This window comes from Cryptomeria japonica, chromosome 2 (assembly GCF_030272615.1).
Source record: "Cryptomeria japonica chromosome 2, Sugi_1.0, whole genome shotgun sequence".
NCBI lineage: Eukaryota > Viridiplantae > Streptophyta > Pinopsida > Cupressales > Cupressaceae > Cryptomeria > Cryptomeria japonica.
The window spans coordinates 206,655,768-206,674,835 of NC_081406.1; positions in this window are offsets into that span (position 1 = coordinate 206,655,768).

A 19,068-nucleotide genomic window follows, 5' to 3' on the forward strand; every position below is an offset into this window, starting at 1 on the left:
CTTCGGTAAGACCCAAGAATGCATCTGCAACATAGAAAGTAAGACCAAAAAGGCCTTTACCAATTGGTCATCTTCTTGCATGGGATGGTGGGGAATACCACCACCTTGCATTTTGGTTACCCCGCAACACAACTTCTTTAATAGCCTATCCCTTGCGGGATAGTGGGAACATTGCCTGCTCCATGTGTTTCTACCTCGCACAACCAAACTGCTTTCTTGAAAACTGCCATGGGATGGCGGGGGAGCCTTTCGCTTATTTGTTCTTACCCCGCAGGGCCCAAATGCCTCCACAAAAATCCTCATGGGATGGTGGGGGACAACCTTCTCTTTGTTGCTCTTATCCCGCAAGGCCCCCTTGGCACCTTGAAATTATCTGTGTGATGGTGGGGAAGCATATTTCTTACTTCTTCTTTGTCCTACAAGGTCATTGTGACCCCTTGGAATGGCATGTGGGATGGCAAGGAAGCCATCCCCCCTTAGCCCTTTTTACCCTCCAGGGTGCTTTGTGTGCTTTATCCTTCCTTGCAGGGTAAATGATATCACAATGCAGACTCACCATCCCGCTATCCCACGACATCATCTGTTGTATTTTAGAAAATCTTGCGGGGTAGCGAGGGCCCTTAACCTGAGAGGAAACTACCAATGACTGGTAAGAGGAAATAAAGGGGAACTGGCCCACAAATGACGGGGAATCCTCCACCCGGTAGCCTTAAGTGAGTTGATTGCTCAAGCCGGTCAACTCAAAAATAGAATTTTGGAGCCTAAAAAGAAGAAAAGACCCCCTTCTGTAGATTCATCAACAAGGAATGCGCATAACATGTAGGTTATTTAGGTGTGCATAACACACAGGTTATACAAAATTTAATTAAATCTCCCAGATTGGATCTGCAGCTAAGTTGACAGAAAAGGGTCAACAGATACATTGTCTTAGATAAAGGAATTGAAGTTGATCCTACAAATTTGAAGGCAATCCTTAAAATTCCACCTCCAAAGAACATCAACTAGCTAAGAACATTGCAAGGGAGGTTACAATCTATTCGTGAGTTCATCTCTTAGTTGGCCAATAAATGTCATCTAGTCACACATATGCTACACAGAAACATTCAGTTTAAATGGGATGAAAAATGCCAACAAGCATTTCAACAGTTGAAAGATTACCTAATGACACCACCTTTGTTAATACCACCAGCTTCAGACAGACCCTTATTATACATATCAACTACTTCTACAACCTTAGGGGTACTATATTGGCACAACATGATGCAGAGGGAAAAAAATGTGTTGTCTACTATATCTCTAGGACATTGGTAGAGTATGAACTCAACTATACCCCTATCGAACGAGCATGCCTTGCAGTGGTCTTGGGCTCATTCAAACTAAGACACTATATTCTGACACATAAAACCAAGCTCATTACAAAGATCAATCCTTTGAAATATTTGTTAAGTAAAGCAACTCTAATAGGTTGATTAGCAAAGTGGTTTTGATATTGAATACGTGGACCACAAAGCAATTAAAGGGCAAGTAATAGTAGATCAACTAGCAAAGGCTCCCATTGAGGGTAATCATTAACTCATATCAACCTTTCTTGATGAATCAATATTCATAGTAACACCTACACAATAGTGGAAGCTCTACTTTGATGGATCATACACCTAACATGGTTCAGGAGTGGGTATTCTCTTCATCACTCCTCAAGGTGACAACATCCAAAATTTATACAGGCTAACATTTCCATGTACAAACAACATAGTAGAGTATGAAGCATTGATCATAAGGCTCAAAATTGTCATATAGTGGAATCTAATAGACCTACAAGCCTATGGTGACTCTCAACTGGTAATTCGACAAGTTAATGATGACTACCAAACCAAGGATGAAAAGCTCATGCCTTATAAATGTATGGTTGATAGTTTCAAGCCAATATTTATAGCTATCACATTTGAGCAAATTCTAAGGTTACAAAACAAAGCTACAAATGCAATGGACATGATAGCCTCTCTCCTAAATCTACCACAAAATTCCACACACTACGAGTTCTTAGTATAATAGCTAGGGATCCCCACTTATGATATCCTGGAGTTTGAAATGGTATGTCAAATTTTTGGTCCCAATTCCCCTTGGTATGGTGATTTCTACGCTTACCTTCACAATCAAATCCTTCCACTAGACCTATCCAATAATCAACATAAGAACTTCATATGCTAATTATCCTGATACATATTCATTGTTGATACCCTATATTGACGAGGTCTCGATGGTACTCTCCTACAATGTTTAGAGCAAGGAGAGGCGATGACAAATTTACAAGAGGTACATGAAGGTATCTGTGGAGCTCACTCTAGTGGCCCTTCCTAGGCTAAAAAGATCACAAGAACAAGGTACTATTGGCCTTCAATGGAGAAATACTCTTGTCATTTTGTCAGAAAGTGCAATAAATTCTAAGTTCACAGAGACTTGATACATGCACTAGCACATGAACTACAACCTATCACAACACCATGACCCTTCTACCAATGGGGACTTCACCTTGTGGGTAAGATGCATCCATCATCATTAGGTGGCCATAAATTCATTATCATTACCACTTAATACTTCACAAGATAGATAGAATTCATTCCATTAACACAAGTCACCAGCAAGAAAATTGCATCCTTTATCCTAAATTACATAATATGTCGGTACGATGTTTCCATGTCCATTGTCACAGATAATAGTCTTCCATTCAAAAACCAAGATGTCTACTAACTTTGTGAAAAATTCCATATCCAACACCGATTCTCCACCCCATACTATCCATAAGGAAACAGTCAAGTGGAAGCTTCAAACAATAATATCCTAAGAATCCTAACTAAAATAATAAATGACATCGGTCATGATTGGCACATCCATTTGAATCCTGCACCATGGGTGTATGAAACTAGCATTTGAACCCCTACAATCACAACACCATATTCAATTATTTATGGAGTAGAGGCTATCTTACCTTTTGAGGTTGAGTTACTATCTCTACGGGTATCACTGCACAATATAATCAATGATGAGAAATACTGAGTCTCATGTCTTCAAGACTTGGAATTGTTAGATGAGAACTGACAAGCTACCTTCAACCACCTTAAAGCATATTAGTAGCACATGATTAGAAGCTACAATCATAGAGTCAAACATAAAGCATTTGAAGTTGGTGATCTTGTTCTTAGAGAAAATGCTCGTAACTAGCCAAACAAGGAAAATAGAGGAAAATTTGAATCAAAATGGCTAGGTCCCTATGTAATTACTGCAGTCTTTGGGCTAGGTGCATATCAGTTGGCTACTTCGAAAGGGGAAACACTTTTAAATCCAATAAAAAACACGCATCTCAAGAAGTTCTATAAATACTTGTTCAAAGCATAAAGCTCACACATATTTCAAAAATATCAAAAACATTTAGAAAAGGTCCTAAAAAAAGTATTAAAAATTTGAAAAACAAAAAAATAATAAAAATAAATTATTCATCCAAATAGTGAAAACCACTCTGCTGGCACCTTGGACAAGTACGATGGTGAAAACCTGGCAAACAAATGCCATGCATAGGGACTTTTCTCTAATATCTTTCAAATTTATTGATCAATTTTTTTCATCCACCCACAACACTCCATACTTAACATGGCTTGATATTGATCTATCATTAATCTTTGTCCTACATCCCCACCATCACACTTACCACTCAACACCTAACTAGGGACAAATTTCCCTGATATAACAACGAGAGTAGATCTTGAATATCACTGGTTTGTAGAGCCACTTTATACTAATAAAACCAAAAAACATTAAAAAAATGTCCCAAATAAAACCAAAAACATTCAAAAACATCCCGAAGAAAACTACAAACATTAGAAAAACTGTAAGAATTCAAAAACATCATAAAAATGAATCCAAAAAATTGCCATAAACTAATTCTTGTTCACACAAACAGTCAATCAAATGTGAAAATAACCTAAGCCTATAAATTACATACTCAAAAAAGACATGCTATCAATTAGTCCATGAACTGTTAAATGCCCAGCTCAACATCAAACAATTATCTTAACAAGGATGCATCCTTCCTTAAAACAAGACATGGTGACACATCTTTTGGCAAGAAGATTCATTGGTTGTTCGACCCTTGTTAGTACTGTGAAGGTGAAAATATTAGGGTTTCCACCATTAGATGTATGAAAACCTCTAATATTTAAACTTAGGGACCTTTACATTGAAGAGGGAGGTAAACCCAATGGATCTAGCCACAAACGAACAAAGATAATGGCTAAGAATTATATTGGATTTACCTGATTTGATTGGACTACCCTCTTTTGAATTGAATTGTGATAATGCTGAAATTAGGGTAAATGTGATTGAATTGATCTAAAAACGCATGAACAATAAGCTATAGTCATCAGATCAAGCCATGAACCTGGATCTAAGAAATGTAAATGTGTTCGGATCTATTCCTAGAAGGAGCTCCTGATTTGTTGGGACTAGGATGGTGGTCGCTCTGGTACTCCGCATTTTTTGTACTCTAATGGGGGATTGATTTATCATAGTAAATAAAGCCAATTCAAAAGATTGCAACTCTGTACCTATTCCTACACACAATAGAGAAGGGAAATAGGTTGGGAATAGGGGTTTGCCTTAGGTCAAACCCTATTATTGGAATTAACCATGAAATAGAAATGAAGTATGATTGAATTACAGAAATGGAAATGTTCCCCTTTTGAGGGAGATGTTGAATAATGACTAAAACACAAATGTTGTGCCTCCTTGTGAAGTTTTGTTTATCTCAATATGAAATTAGGGCTTCATTAAGTCTTCAACAACATAAAACATGAATGTCAACCTCAATGCTTGAATCTTGACCTTATCTCTGGTCCAATACTTGAAAGAAGACTGATTGCTTGATGTCAAATTGAATTTCATGTGTGTGTATTGTGGGGATGATCAAATGAGAGGGGTAGACCTCCTTTATACTTGCTCGTCGAAAAAAAACTTAATTTTCAGACAAGAGCCGACACAAAGCCAAAATTACCACTCAAATCTCATGAATGTTAAGGGGCCCAAAATTGGGTCCTAATTGGGAGGACCGGGGTGCTGGGCGCTTTGGTCCTAAGGGTGCCTTGGTCCTACCCAATCAAAGACTAAGAATCAAGGGTAGGATGCAGTGTGAGGTGAAAATGGTTGCAAATATGCATAGATGAGAGAAATTAGGTCCTAGTTAGGCCTCAAGGAATGAAAACTAAGGTGAGGGCCCAAAAATGAACAAAATTGTAAGGGGGTACAATTTAGATGCTAAATTTAGCCCCCACTTTAGCAGTTGTATGATACTAAGCATACTCTTGGTAAAGTACAAAGGTTCACATTGAAAGACTTTTATCAAGATGTTAAGGAGGCAAGACACACCAAGCCCCCAATGGAGTTTAGGTATCTTACTACTTCAAGACTAAGATAAAAGGGACATCATAAGAGAAATAGAAAAAGAATTATGACTTCTTAGCCCAGTAAGGTTCACTTACTATGAGTCATGAAAAGAAAAATACCAAAATTACCAAGAAAAAGGCTAAGTTCGCAAAGTACCTTGAGTATGGAGATGTGCAAAGAGTGAAATATTGAGCAGACTGTATGCCCCCACATTAAAGCAATTGCGTATGCCACAACAAGAGAAATTACTTTAAGGTTATACATTCATCTAAAAGAGAAGCATGTTATCACAATGATATCCAAGTAGGATACATCAAAGGATAATGATCACAAAACATATAAGGGTTATACTTAACTTTGAGGTCAATATCCTGTTATGATAAATAATTTATATCATGTATATATTTGCATTGAATTGTCCTCATTCCCCCAAAAGAAAGTAGAATCTGATGCAGAGGTCGACAACAGTAGGGTGATAAAACCACCTACACACCTTGGTCCTCTTTACCCTGAGTCTTCCTCATGACTATGTTTCACACCTCAACTGTGAAATCAAACTCTTACCACTAACCAAGGATGGCACAACACTTCTTCCCACTTCCTAAGACCTATCAAGATCTTCCACAATGCTATTTTGAAGCACAAGATAAATATTGGCTTTTGAGGCCCAAATAGGCCTACTGGTACAAGTCTACTGGCACAGGTTTCATAGGTTCACCGACACCAATCTACCAGTTAGTAGCCCTATTTCACTATCTTTTTGGACTTTTCTCTAGATAACACCGAACAACACCCTAAAAAAATTTAGGTTTCAGACACCCTTTTGGGATTACTATCAAATTCCAAAAGATTAGAATTCCACCCTATTCCTGCACTCTTCAATACCTACTTGGGTCACAGGCCCAATTGATCAGGTTAGACTGATTTCACAAAGGGGTATATGAGAATGGGATCACATGAAGGTTCCAACTCTTCAGGAAGTTTCTAATATGTTCAACTCCAATTCCATCAATTCAACTCATCATCTCATCATTGTTCATTGTATGCTCAATGAAACTTGTCTAATCTAATCTAAACCCTCAACCAATTTAGACTAGGGCTTGGTGGTAATGTACCAACCAACTCCTCTAACCTCACCCCTCTGGAATCTCAAAATACATGTCCCTAACTTGTATTCTACCCATGACCATCGAATCCCAATGAGTAGTTTGCGAGTTAGGGTTTTAATTGCATGACAACCATTGACAATGGAGGGTTTCAAACCTGTAGAAGATAAACACTTATAACTTTCACTAAAATTTATTTCAAGAGGTCAGAACAAATGCATTGGAAGGGTGTTTCAGAGTTCTTCCTAACCAGATCAAAAATTCATTAGTAAATCTCACACTTTGTATGAATAGTACGGAAAATATCACGATTATGGTGAAATCAACCTCGTTCTATTCACTTTCTCCACCAAACTTTACAAAACTTTTGACTCTCTCCTTCCTACGGTTGTCCACACATATATAAACCTTTTCCAAAATCAATAACCAACTTTTGAATAGTTAGGACCGTTGGAGAAGTAGTTAGCATCCTACCGACAACATTGAAAAGTTGCTTGACAACAAATGCAACATTTTGCAACTTAGGACAACACCGGTTATTAACCACCTAGACCTTATGGAAACACATCCAAGGTCATTATTTAGACTCCAAACACCTAAGACAACATCTTAGACATACTAACACTAAAAATCCAAATTCCAAGCTTTCATGGCCTAATATACCTCTAGGTTTATATGCTCACCTAAGAGATTATTGACCATACAAATAGGTATTCATTTACATCAAGGGCGATCATTGATACAACCCATTATTACATCATAAATGAACCTGTAGACACCACCATGTGCTTGAAAATAGATGTGTAATGGAATGTGCTCTGCACCAGAATCACAATAGAATCTAAGGGCACATGTGTCTTTTGAGTCAACACGTGAGAGACCAAAGAGGTCTCAACCTTTTCACATCATCCTTATGTAGACAACACTGTAAGGAAAGCAAGTGCGGAATTCGCTTCCCTAATGTCAATTCGCAGAGGAGAAACTGACTAGTGTAGACAAAGCTTCAACATTTACTGAATATGGTACGAGTAAAAACATGCACAAAAACAACACAGAGAGATAACACATAGAGTTAACATGGGAAAACCCTTTCGGGAGAAAAACCCACCACCAACAAATGATCGACTTTATTATCAGTATGCTAAACAATACAATAGAGTCTCATCTGCAGGTTTCCTTCACTCTATTACACAGTCGTTCCAAACATACAAACAATCGGATCAAACTCTTCCTGTTCAAACACTCACCCCAGCTCTCATGATTTCATCACATCCACTATGGATTACAATCGGCATCCAAAATACTAACGGCTTGATGGTTCATCAGAGTATCTGCACCAACGGCTCGAAGTCTAACTGTCTACCTGCATCGGTCTGCATTCATGAAAAATAATTATCCCACATGCAGTAGAGAACCGGGTCGGTTCGTATTCATTTACATCGACGGTTTCATGCTTAGTGTCCGAGAGTCAACCTTTTGAATCTCGATTCGACCTCGCTCCTGTAGTTGGTCTCTGCTCCACTGGTTATTGGCACAACATTCAAATGGTAAAACTGATGGCCCGATGATACCCGATCGCCTTGCTCCGCAGTCGGTCTCCGCTCCACCGGTTATCGGCACAACATTCAAAAGGTAAAGCCGATGGCCCGATGAAACTTGATCGCCTAAGGCGACCCCATCGGGTCACTGGTATAACTCTCCAAAGGTACTTTGATCTCTGATGGCTAGGAGTGGTCTCCATCGGGACATTAGAACATGAACACAGCTGCTACCTCGATCGTTGATACCAAGAGCACAGACTCATCGGCTCATCGGAACACAACCAAAATTGTTATCCTGACCTGCATCGCCAACCCGACAAGATGATTTCATCGGGTCATCAGAACACAAAGAAAAATATAACACTGATGAGTAGAACACTCCGAGATCGGATAGAGCGAGCTCATTGGGGCATCGACATAACATTCAGAATGTCAACCTGATAGCCGAGATGACTTCATCGGATCATCGGCACACTGCTACACAAGTCATTCTGATAGCTGATATGCAACCTAAACGTCAGAAGGTGACTCCATCGGATCATCGACATATCGCTCCACAAGTCATTCCGATAGCTAAAGTTACCCCGGACTTCATCGGGTCATCGAGATGACTTCAAAATTGTTATTCCGATAGCCAACAGAGAAGAATACATCGACAAGAGTCATGCCGATAGAGTTCACAAAAAAAACCTTCATACTATTTCATCGGCAAGACTTATTCCGATCAGTATGGACTATTGTCAAGTGAATTAGAGGCACATATTCCAACAAACTCCCACTTCGACCGAGATACCATTCCAGACGCTACTTACAGGCATGGGTACGAAGACCCATAGAATTTGAACACCACCTGAACTTGTGTGTGCTCACTGGTTTCGTCAAGGCATCTGCAAAATTTTCCAGATTGTCTACCTTGTTAAGATAAACTTTTCCATCTTCCACCATGTCACGTACGAAATGATATTGAACATCAACATGCTTCGACCTGACATGGAGAGTAGGATTCTTTGCCAAACTTATGGCACTTTTACTGTCACTCCAGACTTCAATCTGCCCTACATTAAAACCAATGTCAGAACTCAAACGTCTAAGCCAGACTGATTCTTTTTAAGCATGTGTGGCTGCCATGTATTCAGCCTATGTAGTGGACAAAGTGACTATAGCTTGCCGCTTGCTCATCCAACTAACTGCTCCACCATTCAGGACAAAAACATACGCACTGGTAGATCTCCTGCTGTCAAAGTCCCCTACCCAATCAGAATCTATGTAACCACAAATGCTGAGAGTTCTTTTTGAATCCCTCAGATTACCATGATAACATAATGCAAAATTTGAAGTACCCTTCTAAACACTCTCTTTACAACATCCCAGTGTGATCTCCTTGGATTCGACATAAATCTGCTGAGTACTCCCACTGGTTGGGCAATGTCTGGTCTTGTACAGACCATAGCATACATCAGACTGCCTATAGCACTTGCATAAGGTACATTTTTAATACCTTTAATCTCTTTTGGAGATTTCAGACTGTCCAACACAGACAACTTAGTTCCCTGCAAGATGGGAACAACCTATGGTTTACAGTCAGACATATGAAACCTGTCAAGAACATTGGTTATGTATTTTCTCTGGTTGAGCCAAAGTTTCCTCTTGGACCTATCTCTTTTGATCTCCATTCCCAGAATGTAATTTGTTGGTCCTAAATCTTTCATTTCAAATTTCATACAAAGCTGAGATTTTAAATCTGAGATCATACCTTTTGTGTTTCCTATGAACAACATGTCATCTACATACAAAGCTATGATAAGAATCCTATCACCATCAGTTTTGTAGTAAACACAATGATCGGCTTTGGAACTCACAAATCCCAAGGACAAAACAAATTTATCATACTTCTGATACCACATTCTGGGAGACCGTTTCAGACCATACAGAGACTTTTTGAGTTTGCATACCAGATGTTCTTTACCTTTTTTCAAAGTGCTCAGGCTGAGACATATAAATTTCTTCTTCAAGATCACCATGAAGAAATGTTGTCTTCACATCCATCTGCTCAATCTCCCAAACATACGCTGCTGCAAGTGACAAGAGAAATCTAATAGATGTCAGCTTAGCTATAGGAGAAAAGATTTCCCCATAGTCAATACCTTCTTTTTGCGAATACCCCTTTGCAACCAGTCTTGCCTTATACTTGTCAATGTTGCCATCTGGACCATACTTCTTTTTGAATACCCACTTACAGCCTACAGGCTTTCTGTCTTTAGGAAATGGCACCAAATCCCAAGTTCCATTTTTATCCAATGATGACATTTCATCATTCATGGCTTCCAACTAGGAATCTGAATCAGGCATTTCAATTGCTTCTTTTACAGTCCTAGGCTCATCAGTATCTACAAGTAACGCATAAGCACAATTAACATTCAACATAGAGTGACTGTACTTATTAGGTGTATACCTTTTAGGTTGTCGCCTCTCTCGAGTAGATCTTCTCAACTCTGGTGTTGGGGCTTCTTGAGGTTCACCAAGAGGCTCATTATCATGTTCTTCTTTAGAACTACTTGAACTGCTTGAACTCTCCTCATCTTCTGGTATCTCTGGAGATTCTTCTTTGACTGGAGGTACTTCAACCTCAACTTCTCCTTTCTTTTCTATCTTGTGATCTAATGACTTAGGTTTCATTTCATGAAAAATCACACTTCTGCTGAATAAAACCTTAATAGTCACTGGATTCCAAAGTTTGTACCCTTTCACACCAACTCCATAGCCAATGAAGATACATTTTATTGTTTTGTTATCCAACTTAGATCTATTCACATCAGGCACATGAGAATATGCCTCTGCACCAAAGACATGTAGGTGCCTTAAAGAAGGTTTCTTACCAGACCACGCTTCCATAGGTGTTTTGTCAGCCAATGCTGAAGTAGGAGAATGATTCAGCAGGTAACACGCTGTAGCAACTGCTTCAACCCAAAATGTTTGTTTCAGCCTAGCTCCACTCAACATGCTCCTTGCTTTCTCCATTAGAGACCGATTCAACCTTTCAGCGACTCCATTTTGTTGTGGAGTGTAAGGTACAGTCTTATGTCTTTTAATTCCATGATCAACACAGTACTTGTTGAAATCTGCACTACAAAATTCACCACCATTATCTGTTCTTAAACATTTAATCCTTCTCCCAGTCTGATTTTCAACAAGGTTTTTAAACTCCTTAAATTGACTGAACACTTCTGTTTTACTTTTAAGAAAGTATACAAATGCCCTTCTTGAATAATCGTCTACAAAGGATACATAGTATTTAGACTTAGACAAAGAAGGTATATCCACTGGACCAAACACATCAGAGTGAACATAATCCAGAATAGCAGAAGATTTATGAGAACTAGAATAAAACTGAACACGGTTATGTTTTCCATAAATGCAGTGTTCGCATAAATCGAACTCAAGACTACAATCATCAAGACCTTCAACCAAATTCTTATTCTTCAAGGCTTTTAAGCCTTTTTCACCTATGTGGCCTAACCTATTATGCCAGAGCATTGTTTTCTCATTAGGAAGTTTAGCTTCAATGAGTTTGCATTATGTATCCTTACAGTTGTCTTATCAGACTTTTCAGAAGTTATATTACAACATATAGGTTCAACATTTAGCTTATACAGTGTTCCAATGCGATCACCCTTTGCCAAAACAATGGAACCCCTAGTCATCTTGCAACCACCAGACACAAAAGTAACTTGACCTCCAACATCATTAAGTTTACTTACAGAGATGAGGTTTCTAGCCAGACCTAGTATATGAAGAACTCCATTAATCCCCTTCACTCTACCATCTGGAAATTGAATTTTGATTCTGCCTCTCCCTACAATCTCCAATGTAGAATCACTAGCCAGATATACCTTTCCACCAGCATATGGTTCATACTTCGAGAACCATTCCTTGTGGGATGTCATATGGAAAGATGCACCAAAATCTACTAACCAGGTGTCGTTTGTGGTAGGCACTACCAGGGCTGCAACAAAAGCATCAGCATCACTCTGAGAAGACTCAGTGTCAGAAAATTTCTTCTTCTTCTTCTCCTTCTTGCAGTCCTTTCGGATATGCCCTTTCTCCTCATAGTTCCATCACTTCACCTTTGACTTCTTGCCTGGAGATTTAAAACTCTCTCGAGACTTGGACTTCTTTCCTTTCTTCTTGTCTTTGTCCTTCGATCTTCCTCGAATAGAGAGTGCATCCTTTGTCGTCTCAGAAGACTTCTTTCTCATTTCTTTTGACAAAAGAGTATTAACCATAGTATCCATCTTGAACTGGGTCGTGGTACTACCAATAGCCATCACTAAGTGTTCCCAAGAGTTAGGCAATGAACACAACAACAACATGCAACGTTCTTCTTCCTGAATTGACACACCAACAGAAGTTAATTGTGCAAGAACCATGTTGAATGCATTCAAATGGTCTGCCAATGATGTCCTTGCGTCCATCTTCAGAGAGTACAATTTCTTCCTCAAGAAAAGTTTATTCACCAAGGATTTTCCTTGATAAATATCACCCAACTTCTCCTAGAGAAGATGTGCAGACTTCTCCTCATGGACGTTTAACAAAACAGAATCAACCAAACATAGCCTGATTAGACCCCTTGTCTTCTGGTCGGCTAAATCCCAATCTTCTTGCTTCATGCCTGAAGGCTTAGAAGTTGCAACTACAACACCCTAGAGATCTCTGTCGACTAGCAAGTCTTCCATCTTGAGTTTCCAAAGTTCAAAACTGGAACCATTAAACTTCTCCATGTCTATGCATCCTGAAGTACTCACCATTTCAATCTGTAAAACAAGCAGACACTCTGCAAGACTCCCACTGAGACAGAATTGACACAAAAAACTAACCCAACCCAACAAGGATAACAAAATGGGACAGGCTCTGATCCACTTGTAAGGAAAGCAAGTGCGGAATTCGCTTCCCTAATGTCAATTTGTAGAGGAGAAACTGACTAGTGTAGACAAAGCTTCAACATTTACTAAATATGGTATGAGTAAAAACATGCACAAAAACAACACAGAGAGATAACACACAGAGTTAACATGGGAAAACCCTTTCGGGAGAAAAACCCACCACTAGCAAATGATCGACTTTATTATCAGTATGCTAAACAATACAATAGAGTCTCATCTGCAGGTTTCCTTCACTCTGTTACACAGTCATTCCAGACATACAAACAATCGGATCAAACTCTTCCTATTCAAACACTCACCCCATTTCTCACGATTTCATCACATTCACTATGGATTAGAGTCGGCATCCAAAATACTAACGGCTTGACGGTTCATCAAAGTAACTACACCAACGTCTCGAAGTCTAACCGTCTGCCTGCGTCGGTCTGCATTCATGAAAAACAATTATCCCACATGCAGTAGAGAACTGGGTCGGTTCATATTCATTTACACCGACGGTTTCATGCTTAGTGTCTGAGAGTCAACCTTTTGAATCTCGATTCAACCTCGCTCCCGCAGTTAGTCTCTGCTCCACCGGTTATCGGCACAACATTCAAATGGTAAAACCAATGGCCCTATGATACTTGATCGCCTCGCTCCACAGTCAGTCTTCGCTCCACCGGTTATCGACACAACATTCAAAAGGTAAAGTTGATGGCCCGATGAAACCCGATCACCTAAGGTGACCCCATCGGGTCACCGTTATAACTCTCCAAAGGTACTTTGATCTCCGTTGGCTAGGAGTGGTCTCCATCGGGACATTGGAATAGGAACACAACTGCTACCCCGATCGTCGATACCAAGAGCATGGACTCATTGACTCATCGGATCACAACCAAAACTATTATCCCAACCTGCATTGCCAGCCTGACAAGATGATTTCATCGGGTCATCGGAACACAAAGAAAAATATAACACCGATGAGTAGAACACTATGAGATCGGATAGAGTGAGCTCATCGGGGCATCGACATAACATTCAGAACGTCAACCCGATAGCCGAGATGACTTCATCAAATCATCGACACACTACTGCACAAGTCATTCTGATAGCCGATATGCAACCCGAACGTTAGAAGGTGACTCCATCAGATCATCGGTATATCGCTCCACAAGTCATTCTGATAGCTGAAGTTACCCCGGACTTCATCGAGTCATCGGGATGACTTCAAAATTGTTATTCCGATAGCCAACAGAGAAGAATACATCAGCAAGAGTCATGCTGATAGAGCTCACAAAAAAATCCTTCATACTATTTCATCGACAAGACTTATTCCGATCAGTATGGACTATTGTCAAGTGAATTAGAGGCACATATTCCAACAAACACTAGGGACGACAAATAGAAGAATTGAGAAATAAATAGAAGAAGGTTACAGACAAGCAAGAGACGAGAGAGAGAGAATCTACGACATGAATAAAGCTAATCAAACAAGTTATACGCCTCCCAATCTTTCTCAACATTATTTTGGGAAGGTGGACAATATGCAAGTGGAGAAATTTCAAGCATGGTAGATGGAGTACCAAAAGTTCCAAACAAGGACCATGCTCTAATGATGGATCACTTTGTCTGTTACTAGGAGCTAGGATTAATGCTTGTAATAATTGTTTAGATAAATCATTATCAACATCAACATATTCATATTCATCATTCAAATCATCAATATTGTTAGCATGAACATAATTTTCATCCATCTCTTCATAAAGATTAATAAAAATAGGATCTTTAATTGGAATAGAACATGGACCATCATTTTTCTTAAGCATTTTATGTTTTGGAGATTTAGGTTGAGCTTCCTCCCTAGGGTTAGGCGAAGGCTGGACAAATGGATCATAATAACATTTAGAGTCTTCGAGGAGGAAATAGGTTGAGAGGCAAGTTCATGAGCCTTGGCACGATGTCTCTGTCGGTGTTCTCTCGCATGATAGTTTCTTTTAGTTTTAGTTGAAGGTTGTGAAGGTTTAGGATCAATAGACATAGGCTTCTTCTCTTCCTTTAAAGAAGGATGCATAGGAGAAAGCATTTTAAGATGCTTCCCTTTGTAAGATGTAGGAGGCAGAACCACAACATATAGAGGAGGAATACAAGGTGTAGGAAGAAGACCTGGTCCATCATGAGGATGAGGAATAACTTTTTATCATGAAGAAGAGGAACATGATTAGGATCTCTAGGATTACTCAAGGAAAGGATCATATCATTTTTCCACTTTTGGTAAGATTGAAAAAGAGCATCACTTCTAGGTTTAAGACGTTCAAATTGTCTAGACCAAAAGTAATCAAGATTAACATCTCCACACCTCATCATGGATTGATACATGCTATGATTAATTGTTATGATTTTGTCATTAAGAGGAAATTTCAAACACTTATGAATAATAGAAGTAATAAGTTTCATGGAGGAGAGCCAAGGATGTCCCAACTTTACACAAAATTGATCCAATGTAGGAATGATAGCAAAATTGACATCTAAGAACTAGTGACCTTGCATCATTAGAATGATATTTTGGTGTCTCGTAAGTTTTCATCGATGTGACTTGCTACATTAGTTGGACAATTTCCATGTATCACTGATGGTGTATACTGTCCTCAATGGACCGACTCTTGTCGATATTTGAATTGAGGTGACCAAGGTGCATCAGAGAGACAAATTTCCTATATCTTTGATGATACGATCTCTCCTTGATGAACTGGTGTGTGTGACTCATTATTGTGGGCTCGAGGATGCATAGTAGTGTATTTTAACTTCATTGGCAAGACTAGGATGCATCGGTGAGACCTATGTCAATTTGATCCCTAACTCTTATGTGTCTCCTCAATAATATGATCCATGGGGGTTTTGGTTGGATGCGGGTTGTCACCTTCTACAAGACATGGAGGTATTTTCAAGACCGAGTGGGAAGTCCCACTGAACGTTTATGTCTTCACGATGCAGATTTGTTCTATACATGAGGGTAGCTTGCTAGACACGTGTAGGGGAAGCATTAATGGTGACTAGTGAGGTAGTTGGAAGAAGGATCAAGAATGAAAGGAGAGGACACAAAGAATTAAAAGGGAGGAACTTTTTGGAAGGAGAAGATCTTGGGAAATAAAATAGAGGGAACAAGCATGGAGGTAAGGAGAGTTTTTTATTAAGAAGAGAAGCAAGGAAGTTAGTAAGTTAGTAAGGCACATTCTTTGTAAAGTAACTAGTATTTCTATAATAGCATTGATGAATTCAGAACTGTGAATGTAATCTTTTGAATCATAATAAAGACTACTATTTGGGCATTTCCTCTTTGTGTGCATTTCTTGGTTTTCTATGTGAGTGTGTTTATGAGACTGAGAATGATTACCTTTGGTGTTTCTGTCCTATCCCTCTTCTCTCATCATACAAACTGGGGAGATGAAATCTGAGACTACTTGAAAGCTTCCAGCCAAATCTAAGGTTGACTAAGGAGCACTAGGGCATTGGTCACCCTAGTTGAGGCACTTTATGTTGAAATTTGGTTAGATACTCTGTCTCTAGGTCTTGATGTGGTTTTGATCTTCTCAGATCCACTAGATACCTATAACTGCACACAAGAAGGAAAGAAAGGGGTTTTATCGATAGAGGTTTTCCTTAGGTCAAACCCTGGGTTTGGAATTAACCCTATTAAAATAGAAATTGAATTTGAATTGAATTAAAAAATCTTGTCTTTTGAGGGAAATACTAAATTTATTGAATATAGATGATTATACCTTTAATAGGTGATGCAATGCTCTTAGGATAATTCCTTCATGTGTTGATGCAATAACATGATAAATCACATAAAATATATCATTAAATCATAATTGAAACATAAAATGAAGATGCCTTGATGTAGTTTGTTTCTCCTTGAATAAGATTTTCTCTTGAATTGATGATAATGTTAGCATATTATTAGATTATGAAAATTAATTGAGAGGGATGGCTTATATAGGGATTTCATAATTAAAATCACCTTTAGGCCGACCTAGAATTTATAAAAATTTACACAAAGCAAGATTTGACTCTAACACTCCATGCCCTCAATGAGCGTACAAAGCAATTGGAGGCAAAGGGGGCAGATGGATTTGACCGATAGGTGTGAGTGGTAGGTTTTGAATTACCGGTAGGTGTAGGTGGTAGATGGATGAACTGGTAGATGTGAGTGGTAGATGAAAAAAGTAGGAGGAACTTTTGGAAGGTAGTGAAAGTGCAGTGGTACTATGGAATCTTGTACTCTGAGATTTGCAAGCTCATGTAGGCCCCTTAACCATTTATTTAATAATTTCTAAAACTTTTCTATAGACTCACTATTTACTAATTTATTTACTATCACTTTAATATACCCGAAAAGTGAGAACAATCCACTTAACACCCGTATGTGGCTATATAGATCTTGTTTTTTACACAGGTTTGCATCCTGTTGTCAAAGCTTCACATGGATGACATCATGGATTTTTTAGACAGGGTTGCATCCTGCTGTCAGATCTTAACATGGCTAACTTCACGACACAAACAAACCCTTGTGTTAGTTGTAAGCAAGTCATTACATTCTAAAGCTTGAAACATATTAATCTAGATTGCAAGGAGGAATATTGCACCAAAAGACTGACAATGTCAGTCCTTGCATAAATTACACCATAAATCATATAAGTAAGATACTACTGATATTATCTTCCTAATATATAACTAATAACACTAGTCATATACATTTATGTACAACAAATCTCATTTTATTGTTATATTATCATCCTGTGTCCAATGTTGGGTCGGACCACCATTCTAAACTATGTCATCGCCCAATATCAGGAATAAGATGAAGTCTTGGTAAATTGAAGACATTATCAAAATCCATAACATATTTGTATTTGTAAGTATGTTTCAATATTTTTGACAGAAGTGATTGTTGGATATCATTGGCATATGAGGAACTGGCATGTTGATATGATGATAATGTATGTTGTCATTGATGTCAATAAGTTCAAGTGAACTAGTATGAAGAGGTATGAGGAGATGCAGTGAACCGGTGTCAGGGTTTCTCTAAGTGTGACTACCGGTTGATAGTCTCAGCTCTAGGGTTATCGGTTTGGTGATCCAGCATGTGTGATGCAACCAATGATACTTTGTGATGAGTTAGCTAAGAGATGTGAATGAGATCAAGGTGCCACATCAGCTTTGTGCATGTGAAGGATTTCCTTGAGGATCTTGCATGAGAATATCGACCGCGTTTGAAGTCTACCTCAGGAGTGATCATTCTTCTTAGTGGTATGAGAAGAGAGCATGATGGGTTAATGATTCCCATGTGTGGTGAAGAATGAACAATGCAAATTGTCTTGTGATCTGTTTGAAATTATAATACTCTATGCAATGTGTTTGGATGGTCACGATTGGACCGCCTGTGTTGTAAACCTAAGATGCTTAGGGTTTAGGGTTTATGCTACCAACTTGACTGTTGCCTATAAGGTTGATGATGTTTGTTATTGTAAATTTGTTGGAAAATGTTGTGTGTGTGTATCCAAGTGATGAGATACTTGCCAGACCAGTAAGAGGAAAACTGCAAAGTGTGATTGCAAAGTAGAGGAAATGAAAAGGATTTGTCTTGGCATGTAGTGTTGTTATCAGATTAGAAGTTTTACATGTTGTCTTCTAATCATTTCAACAGTTGGAAAATCCCTTTACCGGGTAGCTTTAACAGGATTATTTTTTAAAACTTGTAACCAGGTAACTCAAGATCATTGAGTTCTTCAAATCCTCTAGCGAGGTAAACTTTAACAGGGTTTCAACCTTTAACAGGGTATATAGCCATCCCTTAGCCGGGTGATCTCTAATAGGATTGGTTCCTAGCAAAACCTTATTGCAAAGTCTTTAACCAGACTAGGATCCTAACAGGGCGAGCTTCAAAAGAGTTCAAAAACAAGCTTGTGGGTATTCATCCCCATTGTGGTTTTTCCCATTTGGGTTTCCAAGTGAAAAATATGTGTGTTATGTGTTATGCATTTTTCATATGATGTTTATGAATTATTTGGT